We start from the raw sequence: 14,009 nt of genomic DNA on the forward strand, positions 1-14,009 counted from the left end.
CTCGTTTCTGAAGTGCTTTAAATGGTCAATAAGACTAAAAAATTTTTTTCTATAACTAGTTCATAACTAGCTAATGCAAGGCTATTTCTCTGTCCTCCTAATGGGGTCATTGACTCCTTTTATTTTCAGGTAATTGTGTTATTAACGTTGACATGACACAGCCAAGAGAAATTATAGATATGCTATAGTCGAAACAGGCAAAGCTTGCTCTCTTGTATCACCTGTGTGATCACGGAGCAGGAGCAGTGATCAACATCAGTTTTGTCCACTAACATCATTTAACTTCTGTCTCAAAATGACTGAGGCAGGACATGAAATGAAACAACGGGGGAAAAACAAACAAACACAAAAGGCTGCTTCAGAGCACATAGTGTAGATGAAATCTAAATCTAATAATTCTTGTGCCACCCTTGGCGCCAAAACTTGCAATCAAGAATTTGTGATCATTTGCAACGAGTCTTTCGCATCTTTGAAGCAAGTCTGGCCCCCTTTAAACTGCAGGATTGTTTTAACTTCACTGGAGGGCTTGAGAGCATCAACAGCCTGTCTGAGGTCATGCGAACACACTTCAATCAGATTTCAGTCTGGACTATGCCAGTTCACAGCCATTCAGAGGTGCCCTGCTACTGGTCTTCCTCTTGTCCTGGTGCATAATTAAGTGAGCCTGAGCTTCAGCCACAAACTTATGGCCGGGCATTTTCCTTCAGGATTTTCTGGTAGAGATTCATGGTTCCAATTACACCAAGTCAAACTGACAGGCCCCCGTTTGACTGCTCATATGATGTTGTTTTTATGGAATGCTTCGGTCTTGTCAGGCCACAGAATATTTCCCAAAACACTTGGGTGATCGTCAAGATATTTCTGGAAAACATGAGATGAGACTTTGCGTGTCTTGGATCTCTCCCACGAATGCCATTTTTGCACAGTCACTTTCTTGCATTCATGATTGTTGAATCATAAACTGAGGAGTTGTTTAGATGCTGTTCTAGAGTCTTGACGTTTTCACACCTTGGCTCAGGCGATTAGAGGATCATCAGGGGTCTTTTTTTCCCCTCTTTGGGGGGGAAACTCCCACTAGGTTTAAATCTGGGACTCTTCGCCATTTGACCTTAGAACTAAAAAAGCTTCTCGGATGAGAGGTGAAACATCTTCAAGCAACTTAAAGAAGTCCAGACGCTTTTCAGTGCAAGCTCCTTTGACTACGATGACCTGGATGACTGAGAACCTTCACAGACACGCCCACTTAAAATCAATCCTTTGATTTTCTGGAAAATCGACAGTGCCCCTCATGTATGAACTCTGGTTGTGTTTACTGACCTCGAAACGATTTTATGTGGTGCACGGCGCTCGAAAATCTGTCAAAAAATGTTTTATTACGACTTTCGTAAGCTACGAAGCTGATGGATTGTGGGAGCATTACGGCATTACGGCTCTCGTAGGCAGCCTCGCGGAGTGATACGCACTGTGCTTCAACATAATATTACTGTATTGTGTGTGTGTGTAACCTCTTGAGTTTTGTGGATATTAAACATGGTTATGCTGAGGATATGTCGGCTGAAGAACCGCTGTCCAGTTTATACAGTTCACTGTATATGTGTCAAGACTACACATGTAATTGTATTAGTCTAGTTAGTAGTCCTAACTACTAATTCTAACCTATATTAAATGCTGCTGTATGTAAGCCTTGTTTGTATGGAAACCTGTTCATTCCACCATGTAAGGGCAACTCATAAAACTCACTGTTACATAAGAAGACACTGTGTCTATTTTTGGACTTTATGACCATCTCATTAAGTTTGATTATTTCAAACAGAAGGACTACTAGAAATAAACCATAGGACACATCAGCTTCTCACCATTTGTTTCCAGTGGTGTTTTATAGAGGCATCTCACCTCTTGACCTCCCAGCAGCTTGGGTTTAAACACACATAGTTCTGGATACAACCTGCAACACAAAGCAAACAGAAGATATATCATTATTCTCTATTCTTAGACAGTGAGACAAGCGGAGCGACGACACATCTAAAAGGATATTAATGCAGGCCAATGAAGCATGTGTGTTTGCCTCTAGGGCTCCAGCACCTAGTATTTTTGAGTACCACCACAGTCCAAAGAATGCTGTGGGAAGCTCATTTTCATTGAAATTCCAGTCAGACCCGTATCTGACAGACTACATCCGTTTTTGTGTGTTTAAAATAAAACCAAAATCAGAAAAAACTACATAAAAACCTTGCAGTAGGGGCCAAGTCAAGTGATGCCAGTCCAAGAGTGGTTCTCAGTGTCACACACTTTCCCAGTACTCAATCCTCTCTTATTGCTAGGATACAAGGTACAAAACCTTCCAAGTCTCTGCCAGAAAAACAAGTTGGTAGGAGGTAAAACAGGACTGCATGGACTGTTTATACACCACAAACCCTCATTTCTACCTCAAGTCTACAGCGTTTACTCAGTTATAATTGTTAAATGACATTGAAAGCTCGACTTTCTTCTTCATACAGTATATGGCTGCTCATAACCTCTCCTCCTCCACAGCCTGCCCGCACTCCACTGCTGGCACAGATTTATCTCTTACGAGTTCAGGCTTATCCAAAAGGGAGATTGGGAAAAAGACGCTATTCATGCCACTGAAGAGGCTGAACTTCAACCAGTGTGTACACACACACACACACACACACACACACACACACACACACACACACACACACACACACACACACACACACCTTTTCCCCTGCCAGATTAAGAGCATTAGAAAGCTTGCTTTGTTGGTGGAAATCTCCTATATATGGGAATGAGGGTAAAGGTCTGGTAAGAGGCCAAGGACAGTATCATCATTATCATTGCTGTTGTTGTTATTATTATTATTAATACTAATACTAATAATAATAACAACAATAATAGCATTATTATTATCATCATCATCATAATGGATACTTTATATCACACATTATATACACATGTTACCAAATGTCAATTCTCATCCAAATGTTTCTGATTTTTCCATCCAACAACATGCATCTTCCTGCACAGCCAATGAGGTCAAGCACGCAGATTCATTTGGTGACTGAGCTGGGAATGATCACATATAAACCTAAACACAGGCTCCTTTGACCCCTGAGGGTGGGGGAAGCTAGTGTTTATATCTTATTTATAAAGCTGCAGCTCCCTGGTGGAAAAGTTCCCTGTGAGGATTATACTTGGGAAGCAGTTACGAGCCTAACAGAGCAGAGGCAGAAATGACTGGCACATTCATTTATAAAAGAATTTTTCCAAAAAATATAGAGTGGCTTTCTTTTTCCAGGATTACCAAGTTAAACTAACATTACTGTAACAGCGCTAGAATTAAGGGATGTGTTCTCTAACCCTTCGACTTTGCAGGCCCCAGTTAGCAATCTACTATTTTCACAAAGCTGCAAAACAAAAAGCCAAAAGCACACTAAACTGGACCACTGTGACACTTACAGAAATGTAGAAAAGGTTTCCCATTCCTGCATCAAATAATCCAATCAGACTCAACTTCAAAGTTTCAGACACCTGAGAACTAGAAAATGGACTCCTGATTCAATTCCCCTACATTTGGACTCGGAGTGGAAGCCTTCTAACTTCAGCACGCCTTGGGCATCCGCCAGATGTAAGAGCGAAGAAATATGTGCCTGTAATTGCTTTTATCTAAATGTTCTTTTATGTAATGGACTCCAGTCTTGTTCTAGTCTCCTCACTCAGTAGCAATAAAATATGCACTTTTCCAGCAGTTATGAAAGATGCAGGCACCCAAAGACATTTGGAAATACAATAAAGCTAGAAAAAGACACTTTAAGCTTTACACCCAGAATATACACTAATACAATGACCCCATCATTAAAGGCTCACTACACTGGAACTAAGACCAGTAGGTCAATGGCTATCTCACTAGTGTCTAATTAAAAGTGCTTTGAGTGCTCAGGTAGATCAGAAAAGTGCAACTTAAGAACCAGTCCATTCACCATTCAGAAAGTTCACCAACAAGTCGTCCCAGTACTTCCTGTCTACTGTACAAAACTATTAACAAAAACAAAAGAAACCCCAACATAAAACACACAAGTACCAAAGCAGACTTTGTGGAGATGAGCCCAATTATGGCTTTTATGACAGATTTCCCCAAACAGTAGAACTGAAGCCATTTCCTGTATGTTATGCTTTTATTATATTTTAGTTTACTAAAAAACTTCTTCCACGCTTAGTTTTTAGGTTTTATTTCAGTTCACTATAATAGTTTGGTTCATATGCAAATTGTCTGAGTACACTGTTCTGGAGTGTAGTAGTGTTGAATGATTGCAGTGTCAGTGGGGATCCATAAACCACAAATGGCTCCAAACAAGCAGCTTCCCACAGAGCTAAGAGACCATGACTACACTGAATATGATGAGCGTCCAAAGACAGCGCAAGCAAAAGGGACAGATTTAGTGTAAATGTGCAAAAAAAATAAATAGTAAGGTAAATGTACTAATATATTGTTAAGGTCATGATAGTAGTGGGTGCTGAAGCAGATGAATGGGACCAGCAGGAGAGATTCCCTGTAGCACAAACCACGCCTGCCAGACTCCACAGCACCACAGAGCATTAAACTGAGCCATCATCTGCTTCACCGAGTCCATCTTTTCATTCATTCTCAACTCAGTTATCCTGTTATACTCAGTTATTCTGAAGGAGACGGATGAGAGCAACAGCAGAGCAGGGCACAGAGTATATCTGAAGTGAAAAAGCTGGCCCAGGGCTACAGAAGGACAATCGTAAAATTGCAAGGAAGGGGGTGAGGAAAAGAGGAAGGGGATACAACGAGAGAAAAAAAGACCAGAAACGAGTGCAGACAAGCCTCAGTGCTCACTGAGAACTGATGGAATGTGACTAATGATAATAAGCCAGAGAAAGAATGAGAGGGGGCAAGAGGGGAGTGAAGCTAGAGGATGAGGTGACCATTAATTACAGCGACCATCCATAATGACCCATTCATTCACAGAACAAGGGGGAGGGAAATAAAGCAAGTTTCTAATTAGTGACATGATTTAGAGAATAAACACAACCAAGCAGGAGCACAAACACATGCCTATAATGAGAACTTCTTCCTACTACGCTTTAAACAAAACAAACACTCACTCCAAAAATCTCTACACCAACAAACAGCATTTACAAAGGATGCTTTAAAGTAACAAACTCATTTACATCGTGACCACATAAAGGCCACTTTGATCTTAAGTGGGCGGGACTGACTGTAAAGCTTGATTACACATTTACACTGCATCTCACATTACACAACACAACTTTTGGGTTAATCCATAGAAAGTCCACAGCAGTTCTTTGTTTTCTTTTCTTTTTAAAAAAAAACAAAAACATTTTTTGTTAAACTGCATTTTCACACATTTTAAAGTCCCAATTTATGCCATTGTCTAAAAGCAGCCCGCTGGGCCAGATTGGAGTGTTTGCCGTGCCGATTCTGGCCCCTAGCCTTATGTTTGACACCCCTGGTTTGAAGTCTGTGAGAGCTGACACACGTTGGCTGTCCAACATCCTCCTCTTCTTTGTTTCACTAGGTCACCAGTGTTACTGCTTTGCTACACGAGTGGTATAAACAACATTAATACACCTACGCCTCACAGCAAGAAGGTCCAGTGTTCTAATCCACCATCCGGGGAGTTTGCATGTTCTCCGTGCGTCTGTGTGGGATCTCTATGCTTCCTCCCATGACCCAAAGACATGTAGTTAGCGGGGTTACATTGATTGGTGATTTTAATTTGTCCATGAGTGTGGACAAACCCTGTGACAGGCTGGTGACCTGTCCAGGCTGTACCCCACCTCTTCCCCTACGGCAGCTGGGACAGGCGCCAGCCCCCTCGCAACCCTGAATTACGTAAGTGGAAGAGGATGGATGGATACATACATATATATTTATTTATGTTTGTTTGTTTTAAACCTTTGTCCAGCATTGCAAACAGTATGATTATTAAAGCTAACATTCACTTTACAGTGAGTGCAGCTGTTGGACATCATTCCTCATTTTCAGAAAATGCAATCATGGAAGAGTTTGATGTGAAAACCGGCACAGAATCGCCTGTTTTGCATAATAAAGTGGAAGAAAACTAGGATTTATACAAACACAAGAAATACATCGACTTGGAACTTCAAATGGTTAATCAATAATCAAATCTGAGAAGCTGCTGCTCGCCTCTGCAGTCTTCTTTTGTTTCCAATAGACAGAGTATATACCATATCCCATTGGAGTATGAGCTGGACCGATCAAAGTGGCAGCGTATTAAGTTTACATTTGAATTTACAAGAAATGGACCCTGAAGTTTCTGCAGCTGCCAAATCTTTGTGTTTCCTTCAGGAAGGATTGGGAAATAAACTCGTTACTCGTAGTAGTCTTTACTTTACCTCTACTCTACTTTTTCCTTGGATGTGTTTTGTTGATTGTATATTGAGACAACAATGCAAATAAGAAATGTAGCTATTCGATGAACCAGCTTCATGTTCTGCATTCTTAGTAATAATGACACACAAAGCAAAGCTCAAATATCCAAGAGAAGGAGCATTTTTTCTTAAAACCCTCCATTAATATGCAAATTTATGCAGAAATTTGCTCCAAAGTCTAATTAGATCACATGCTCCAATGGATTACCTGAGGTGAGGTGCCAACAACATGCCTACAGTCACAGAACAATATGTTTACCTAAAGCCAAAAACAGTCTTTCCTTAACTTCTATTTGACATAATGGATTTCCAAATAGTTATTTATAGAGAAACCCTCAATAATTGCCACCCATCTTAAAGAACGTATTTTAACTGGTGATTAACTTCATGGGGAGCAGGAATGAAAAGGGAAATGAGGAGGAGGGAAATCGTTGGCCCGTGCTTTCTTCCGGAAGGAAACATCTTTCCAGAAATGAAGACATAAAAGTTCATAGGTTTCTGGGTCAGGACTATTTAAGGGATGAAGTTCCTCAGTGCCATAACGGTGAGCTTTCCTGGACACGTTTCAGTTGTCAGACAAGGGCAGTCACTTCTCACTGCCTCCGTACAGGAAGTTCCCATGGCTGTTAAACTTTATAACCCTGAGGAAATCACTTTAGGGTGACAGAGGATGAGCCTGGCACAGGAAAGGATCGGGTCTTAAGGATCACCTCTGTGTTTGGGTGGCCCTCGATGACTTTGACCAAGCACATGGACATGTGTTCCTGTTTCCTCACGATAAATCAGCCTCTCTGTATGTCAGACACAAAACGCTTGTTCTCAGCTTTTTCAGTTTGGCAGATTTAAAGATGCGTACGCTATCTTGGGCTCACCATCCATTAAGTACATCTTCTTCCAAAAACTACAACTTAAAGATCTAAATATCTTTTAGGCTCTGCCTTCTGTTGGTTAGCATCTAGGGGTGGGTTTTTATAATCGATTCATCGATTAAAATAGATTCTGGCTTGGATGACGTAAAATCGATTCATTAAAATCCTGAATCGATTTTTTTAATATAAATTTATTTTGCCCGAAATGCCAGAATCTCTGGTGACATCTCACAAAATTTCAAGAACCACCAAACAGCTAAGACAGTAAATGAGAGCAGGTACAGGGATTCTGCACATAGACTTAAACACACAGCGCGACCCGCGGATCAGAATCAGTTAGATGTCGCCTTTCTCACGGTCGGGGTGAAAGCCGACAGCTCGCTGATTCTTTGAATCGCGCTTTGTGTTCACGCCCTTAATGAGCCGATTCTAAAGCTGTTAGTTTGATCTCTCTCCAAACAATATTGACCGAACCAGCAGCAAAAGAAGATCCAAACGCTTCACATAAACATCGTCATGAATTCACTCTGACTTTTACTGTTTTGCTTCCACCGCGATGCGCAGCTCTCTCTCTCTCTGTACTTCAAGAACAGTTTCCCTTTCTTCATTATTGGCTTGCTTGTTACGCACCAGTCTACTATTGTTTACAGGCTGTCAGCCGCTGTTTTTTTCCCTTTTACATTTTCCGAAAAGAAAACCTAATTTCTGCTGTTCAATACTGAACAAATTTAAACTTTTTAAAATTATTCAAAATGCAAAACGCTTAACCGTGTCTCTAATAAAACCGCTGTAACTTCAGAGGTAATGTTCATATGTTGATTAATGGTTTTCTTTCGTTTTTGATGTACTGCAGAATATTTTTATAAAATCCCAGGCCAGGAAAATCACCTTCATGTTTTTCTGTGTTTTATCTTCAGCTACTTTGACACAAAGGCATCTGCTGTGACGCTCACACCTGTGATAAAGTCTTGCGTGTGTCAGCTTCCTTTTTATTGATACAAAAATATGTAAATGTACTGATCTGAATTATAATATTTCTGACTGTCAAAATTTCCCAGATTTAAATCGAATCGAATTAAATTGAATTAAATCGAATCGTGGATCGAATTGATTCGGGACCTTGTGAATCGGAATTGAATCGATTCTAGAAATCAGTGACGATACCCATCCCTATTAGCATCCCTTCAAGTTAACAGACAACAAAATAATGTGAAAGTTCAATAACAAAAACCTAGTTTTAAAACTAATAATAATAATAATAATAATAATAATAATAATAATAATAATAATAATAGATTGCATTTTTATAGCGCTTTTCGGGACCCGTCAAAGCGCTTTAATATCACTATTCATTCACTCTCACATTCACACACTGGTGGAGGCAGCTACAGTGTCAGTCCCTGGGGGGCAGACTGACAGAAGTGAGGCTGCCATATCGCGCCATTGGCCCCTCTGGCCATCACCAGTAGGCGGTAGGTGAAGTGTCTTGCCCAAGGACACAACGACCAAGACTGTCTGAGCTGGGGTTCGAACCGGCAACCTTCCGATTACAAGACGAACACCCAACTCTTGAGCCATGATCGCCCTTACTCTCCTTACTGCAGTTATATTGACTGTTTCTCATCATTAAAAGAAAAAGGTCTTTCCAGAAGTAATCGGAAGGTTGCCGGTTCGAGCCCCGGCTTGGACAGTCTCGGTCGTTGTGTCCTTGGGCGAGACACTTCACCCGTTGCCTACTGGTGGTGGTCAGAGGGCCCGGTGGCGCCAGTGTCCGGCAGCCTCGCCTCTGTCAGTGCGCCCCAGGGTGGCTGTGGCTACAATGTAGCTGCCATCACCAGTGTGTGGATGTGTGAATGACTGGTTGTGTAAAGCGCTTTGGGGTCCTGAGGGACTAGAAAAGCATGGCATGACTTTAAGCTGTGTGACGAAGTGCCCGACTGTGGTGGAATTAAATGTTAAATGAGAGCAAGTAGCGAGCCATGAGGGCTATCATAAACAAACAGCAACAGCTGCCAGACAGGAAGCTATAAAAGAGGGTCGGTTTATCTGGATCGTATCTGGATCAGATGCAGCAAACAGGTGCGGCTGACAGTAGACACACCACAGAGTATCTACGGCGCTGCAAGGCCACGACTTCTGAATGAAATCCAAGCTATTATGTTTCAGGGTAAGTCATATCTTATGCCTTCCACTCAGTTCTTAGTGTTGGCGAGGTGGGAGTGTTATCATCTACAATAAACTAAAACCTAGAGACACATAAAAAGTTCAGAGGATGAGGTATGATCTGCCACAGAGAAGAAAATGCACTGTGAATACAACCTTGATGCATGTTCCATCTGTTTGTGTCCATCCTCACACCGAGGCTCATTCACAAACGGTGAATACACACAAGTATTTGCATATATAAAAAAAGAGAAAAAAATCTGTGCAGACAAATTTCATTCACAAGTTTGATTCAGTGTTTTCTTTATACTGGTCCCCCCCTCCAAAAACAAAGCAACCCCCACGCAAAAAAACAAATGCTGAGAATTACAATGCATAAAGATATGAAATTAATTTACAAACATAAAATACCAACTAAAAGCGATATTCAGCACCTCTGGTATTTTAGCCTGAGCATCACCTTTATCTTTTTAGACTACGCCCACACTAACCCGGATAGATTTGAAAGTGGCGTTTTCGTCTACACCAGCATTTTCAGTTGTTTTCACAGAGTTGTGCGTCCACATTAAAACGGTCGAAAACGCTCACGTTCCAGTACTGCACATGCGTGAAACACAAGACCTGCCTCCTTGCTGTTTATTTAGTGTCTGGTTCTTTGAAATGTCGCAGCAAAATGTCGAGGAAAAGCAAAGTTTTTAAATGGACTAACAATGAGGTGGAGTTGTTGCTGCGAGTAACACAAAAGTACAAAGTAGCAAAAGCGAGTGAGAATGAAAGTATTTGAAGAAAAGGAGCACGTACAGACTGATATTAATCTTTTTTAGGGCTGTCAAAATTGAGAGCAAACAAAACAACTGCTGTATAATGCCCTCCGCTGTCTTAGTTTAATTGGTCACATGACTGCATCATATGACTAAAATGTGTCATTGTTTTCAAAAAGTCTGTTTTCGCTGTCCACACTGCAATGCCAAAGCACCGTTTTCAAATGTATGCGTTTTCTAGAGCGAAAACGCCGTCTCAGTGTGAACGGGAGGCCAAAATGGAGAGAAAACGATGTGTTTTCAAATGAAAACGCATTAGTAGCCTTAAACTCTTCCAAAGTTTATTCACACTGGTGAAAAAACTTTGGAAAAGTCCTTTTGTGACATCATTGACTTCAGTCCGGCTGTGCAGGAGTCTCTCTTACAATATCGTCACCACTTCACCTTGAGGTAAAAATGTTTCCTTGTTCACAGAAACTGGGGCATGGCAGTATTTAGAATTATTCTTATTCAAAGAAAATTGAACAGTGTTAAGAACAATATTGGCAACTGCACACATTTCATGAACCAAGCAGTAATTTTGCCAATATGTTAGAGATGAGATCAACTGTTCTTTGTACAATTCCCAATTTTCCCCCACATTTATTTTAGCTCATTTTAAAAAAGTTTTATTTATTTACTGTCTGAAAGAACAGCATAATTTTTCATCAGTTTACTACAAATAATCCTCTTAATCTTACTTTGAAAGTTTTGTTGATACTAGTCAGCAAACTGCTAGCAGAAGGCCAAACCAACCAGAACCAGTTCATGTGCCACTGAACTCACTGAGGCTGCAGAACAGAAGAACTACCAAACTGCAGTCCAGAAAGGTCAACATACAGCCTGAAGACTCACTGAGGAGGCGGCATCACAACGGATATATCCAATCGAAGGACCATTGAGGCCTGTGATTAAAGGACAAACCGTTGTCTTGCCTTTGCATGACATTACTGTTAATATATTCAAGTAGCTTTCTGAACTGTTTACCAGCACTCTGTGTGTGTGTGTGTGTGTGTGTGTGTGTGTGTGTGTGTGTGTTCGTTCTCTGCATCACAGTGGGTTAGGTAAAGCATAAAAGTGGACGGTGTGTGTTTACACGGTGGATGGCAGCTTTCCAGTGGGAGACTCCACCCCACGAGGGCAGAGACGCAACATCACGCCATTATTGCCATGGAAACACACTGACCCTGAGTTTTGAACGCTGTGTTTAACTCCTCTGGAGTCTGAGTTAAGATACACAGACCAGGTCAGACTGTGATTAGACAGAAGCAGAGCCATCGATTCATAAGTCAGCCTCTGAGGAGCGTTATATACAGTTGTGGTCAAAAGTTTACATACACTTGTAAAGAATATAATATAATGGCTCTACCGAGTGTCCCGTTATTTCTAAAACTGATTTTTCTCTGATAGGGTGATTGGAACAGATACTTCTGTGCTAATATTTGGTTACATGTCCCTTAGCCATTTTGACTTCAATTAGGCGCTTTTGGTAGCCATCCACAAGCTTCTGGTTGAATCTTTGACCACTCCTCTTGACAGAATTGGTGCAGTTCAGTTAAATTTGATGGCTTTCTGACATGGACTTGTTTCTTCAGCATTGTCCACATTTTCAATGGGGTTTAAGTCAGGACTTTGAGAAGGCCATTCTAAAACCCTTATTCTAGCCTGATTTAGCCATTCCTTTACCACTTTTGATGTGTGTTTGGGATCATTGTCCTGTTGGAACACCCAACTGCGCCCAAGACCCAACCTTCATGCTGATGATTTTAGGTTATGTTGAAGAATGTGAAGGTAATCCTCCTTCTTCATTGTCCCATTTACTCTCTGTAAATCACCAGTTCCATTGGCAGCAAAACAGCCCCACAGCATAATACTCCCACCACCATGCTTGATTGTAGGCATGGTGTTCTTGGGGTCAAAGGCCTCACCTTTTCTCCTCCAAACATATCGCTGGGCATTGTGGCCAAAAAGCTCGATTTTTGTTTAGTCTGACCACAGAACTTTCCTCCAGAAGGTCTTATCTTTGTCCATGTGATCAGCAGCAAACTTCAGTCGAGCCTTAAGGTGCCGCTTTTGGAGCAAGGGCTTCCTTCTTGCACGGCAGCCTCTCAGTCCATGGAGATGCAAAACACGTTTAACTGTGGACAATGACACCTGTGTTCCAGCAGCTTCTAATTCTTGGCAGATCTGCCTTTTGGTGATTCTTGGTTGACTCTTCATCCTCCTGACCAATTTTCTCTCAGCAGCAGGTGATAGCTTGCGTTCTCTTCCTGATCTTGGCAGTGATGAAACAGTGCCATGCACTTTATAGTTACAAACAATTGTTTGCACTGTTGCTCTTGGGACGTGCAGCTGCTTTGAAATGGCCCCAAGTGACTTTCCTGACTTGTTCAAGTCAATAATTCGCTTTTTCAGATCCATGCTGAGCTCCTTTGACTTTCCCATTGTAGCATTTGTGGGCGTTTGTATCCAATGAGCCCTATTTAACCTGTCTAAGAGAAGTCACCAGCTGTAGTCACTCATAATCACTCACAAGAAGTTAAGAGGCCATGCTATGAAGCTCAGTTCACTGACAACTTTCTAAGTCACCAAAATTGCTAATTCATGTTGCTGTATGTATATTTTTGACCCAGCAGATGTGATCACTTTTTTCTGTTAACCCATAATAAAGTCATAAAAGAACCAAACTTCATGAATGTTTTTTGTGACAAAGAAGTATCTGTTCCAATCACTCTATCAGAGAAAAATCAGTTTTAGAAATAACGGGACACTCGGTAGATCCATTATGTTATATTCTTTACAAGTGTATGTAAACTTTTGACCACAACTGTAGCTGATGGACACGAATAAGAAACCGAGAGGAGAGAAGAACAGAAGAGAGATCAGGACACATTCAGTGTTTATCACATAGAGCCAACAGTAAAATTCTGGGTCAAGGCCCAGAACTATATAATAAAAAAATAAATAAAAATCATTCATATTGTTACTTCTGTTCCACCAGGTAGGGCTGCTCGATTATGGCAAAAATGATAATCACGATTATTTTCACTGAAATTGAGATCTCGATTATTTGACGATATTTATTTAACCCTTTAAGACCTACTATAGAACCAAGTCCACCAGAGCTTATATTATATTTTTACATGTTGTAGTGCCATTTGTGGGAGCATTTCAAGTTGCAACTGTTATAGCCCATATTTTAATAATATGTATGCATTAAGTCCATAGTAACTACATTGATTGCAAAAAAGTGCAATAAACTACAAAAAAAAATAAAATTGAAAATCGTTTTTGTTTTTACATATATTTCTACTTGGAGAAATTTAAGAGGCTTATCCTTCAAAACTTTAAATACAAAAAAGTTGCAAAAAATAGTTTACAACAACAGGAAATTTATTTTGAGTGTCTTCATAGTTTTATTTTGGAGATACACCAATTTTTATATACTGCAGGAAAAACGAAAAAAAACAATCCTATGATGCAAATTTGCAAAGAAAACAGCAGGTGCATCAAAATAAACTATTTCCAGCTGTGGAATTCGAGTTCTAAGCATCCCAGCAACTATTCAGAAAAGTCAAACATGACCAGTATAGGTTTTTAAGGCCTACAAGTAAAAAAACAAACAAACTACAATTTCCGCGAAAATGACGTCACTTCCGGTTTCGGGCAGGAAATGGCGGACATGTGACAGTTCGCGCTGACGTCTGTTTCACTGTGGGAAGTGTTACGAACA

At 40.7% G+C, this 14,009-nt stretch overlaps 1 protein-coding gene across 2 annotated transcripts in view; it reads right to left on the reverse strand.

Annotated features, from left to right (window-relative positions):
* The window catches only part of plxnb1b (plexin b1b), a 93,377-nt gene that overhangs the window by 35,388 nt on the left and 43,980 nt on the right, over nt 1-14,009 (reverse strand). Inside the window, exon 2 of one of the 2 annotated variants that reach the window (XM_026169110.1) lies at nt 1,894-1,945. The gene's annotated coding sequence lies outside the window, so the exon portion shown is untranslated. Of the gene's footprint in view, nt 1-1,856; nt 1,946-14,009 lie in introns of both variants that reach the window. The other variant, XM_026169109.1, reaches the window with a different exon arrangement.

Source organism: Astatotilapia calliptera, chromosome 5 (genome assembly GCF_900246225.1).
Source record: "Astatotilapia calliptera chromosome 5, fAstCal1.2, whole genome shotgun sequence".
Lineage (NCBI taxonomy): Eukaryota > Metazoa > Chordata > Actinopteri > Cichliformes > Cichlidae > Astatotilapia > Astatotilapia calliptera.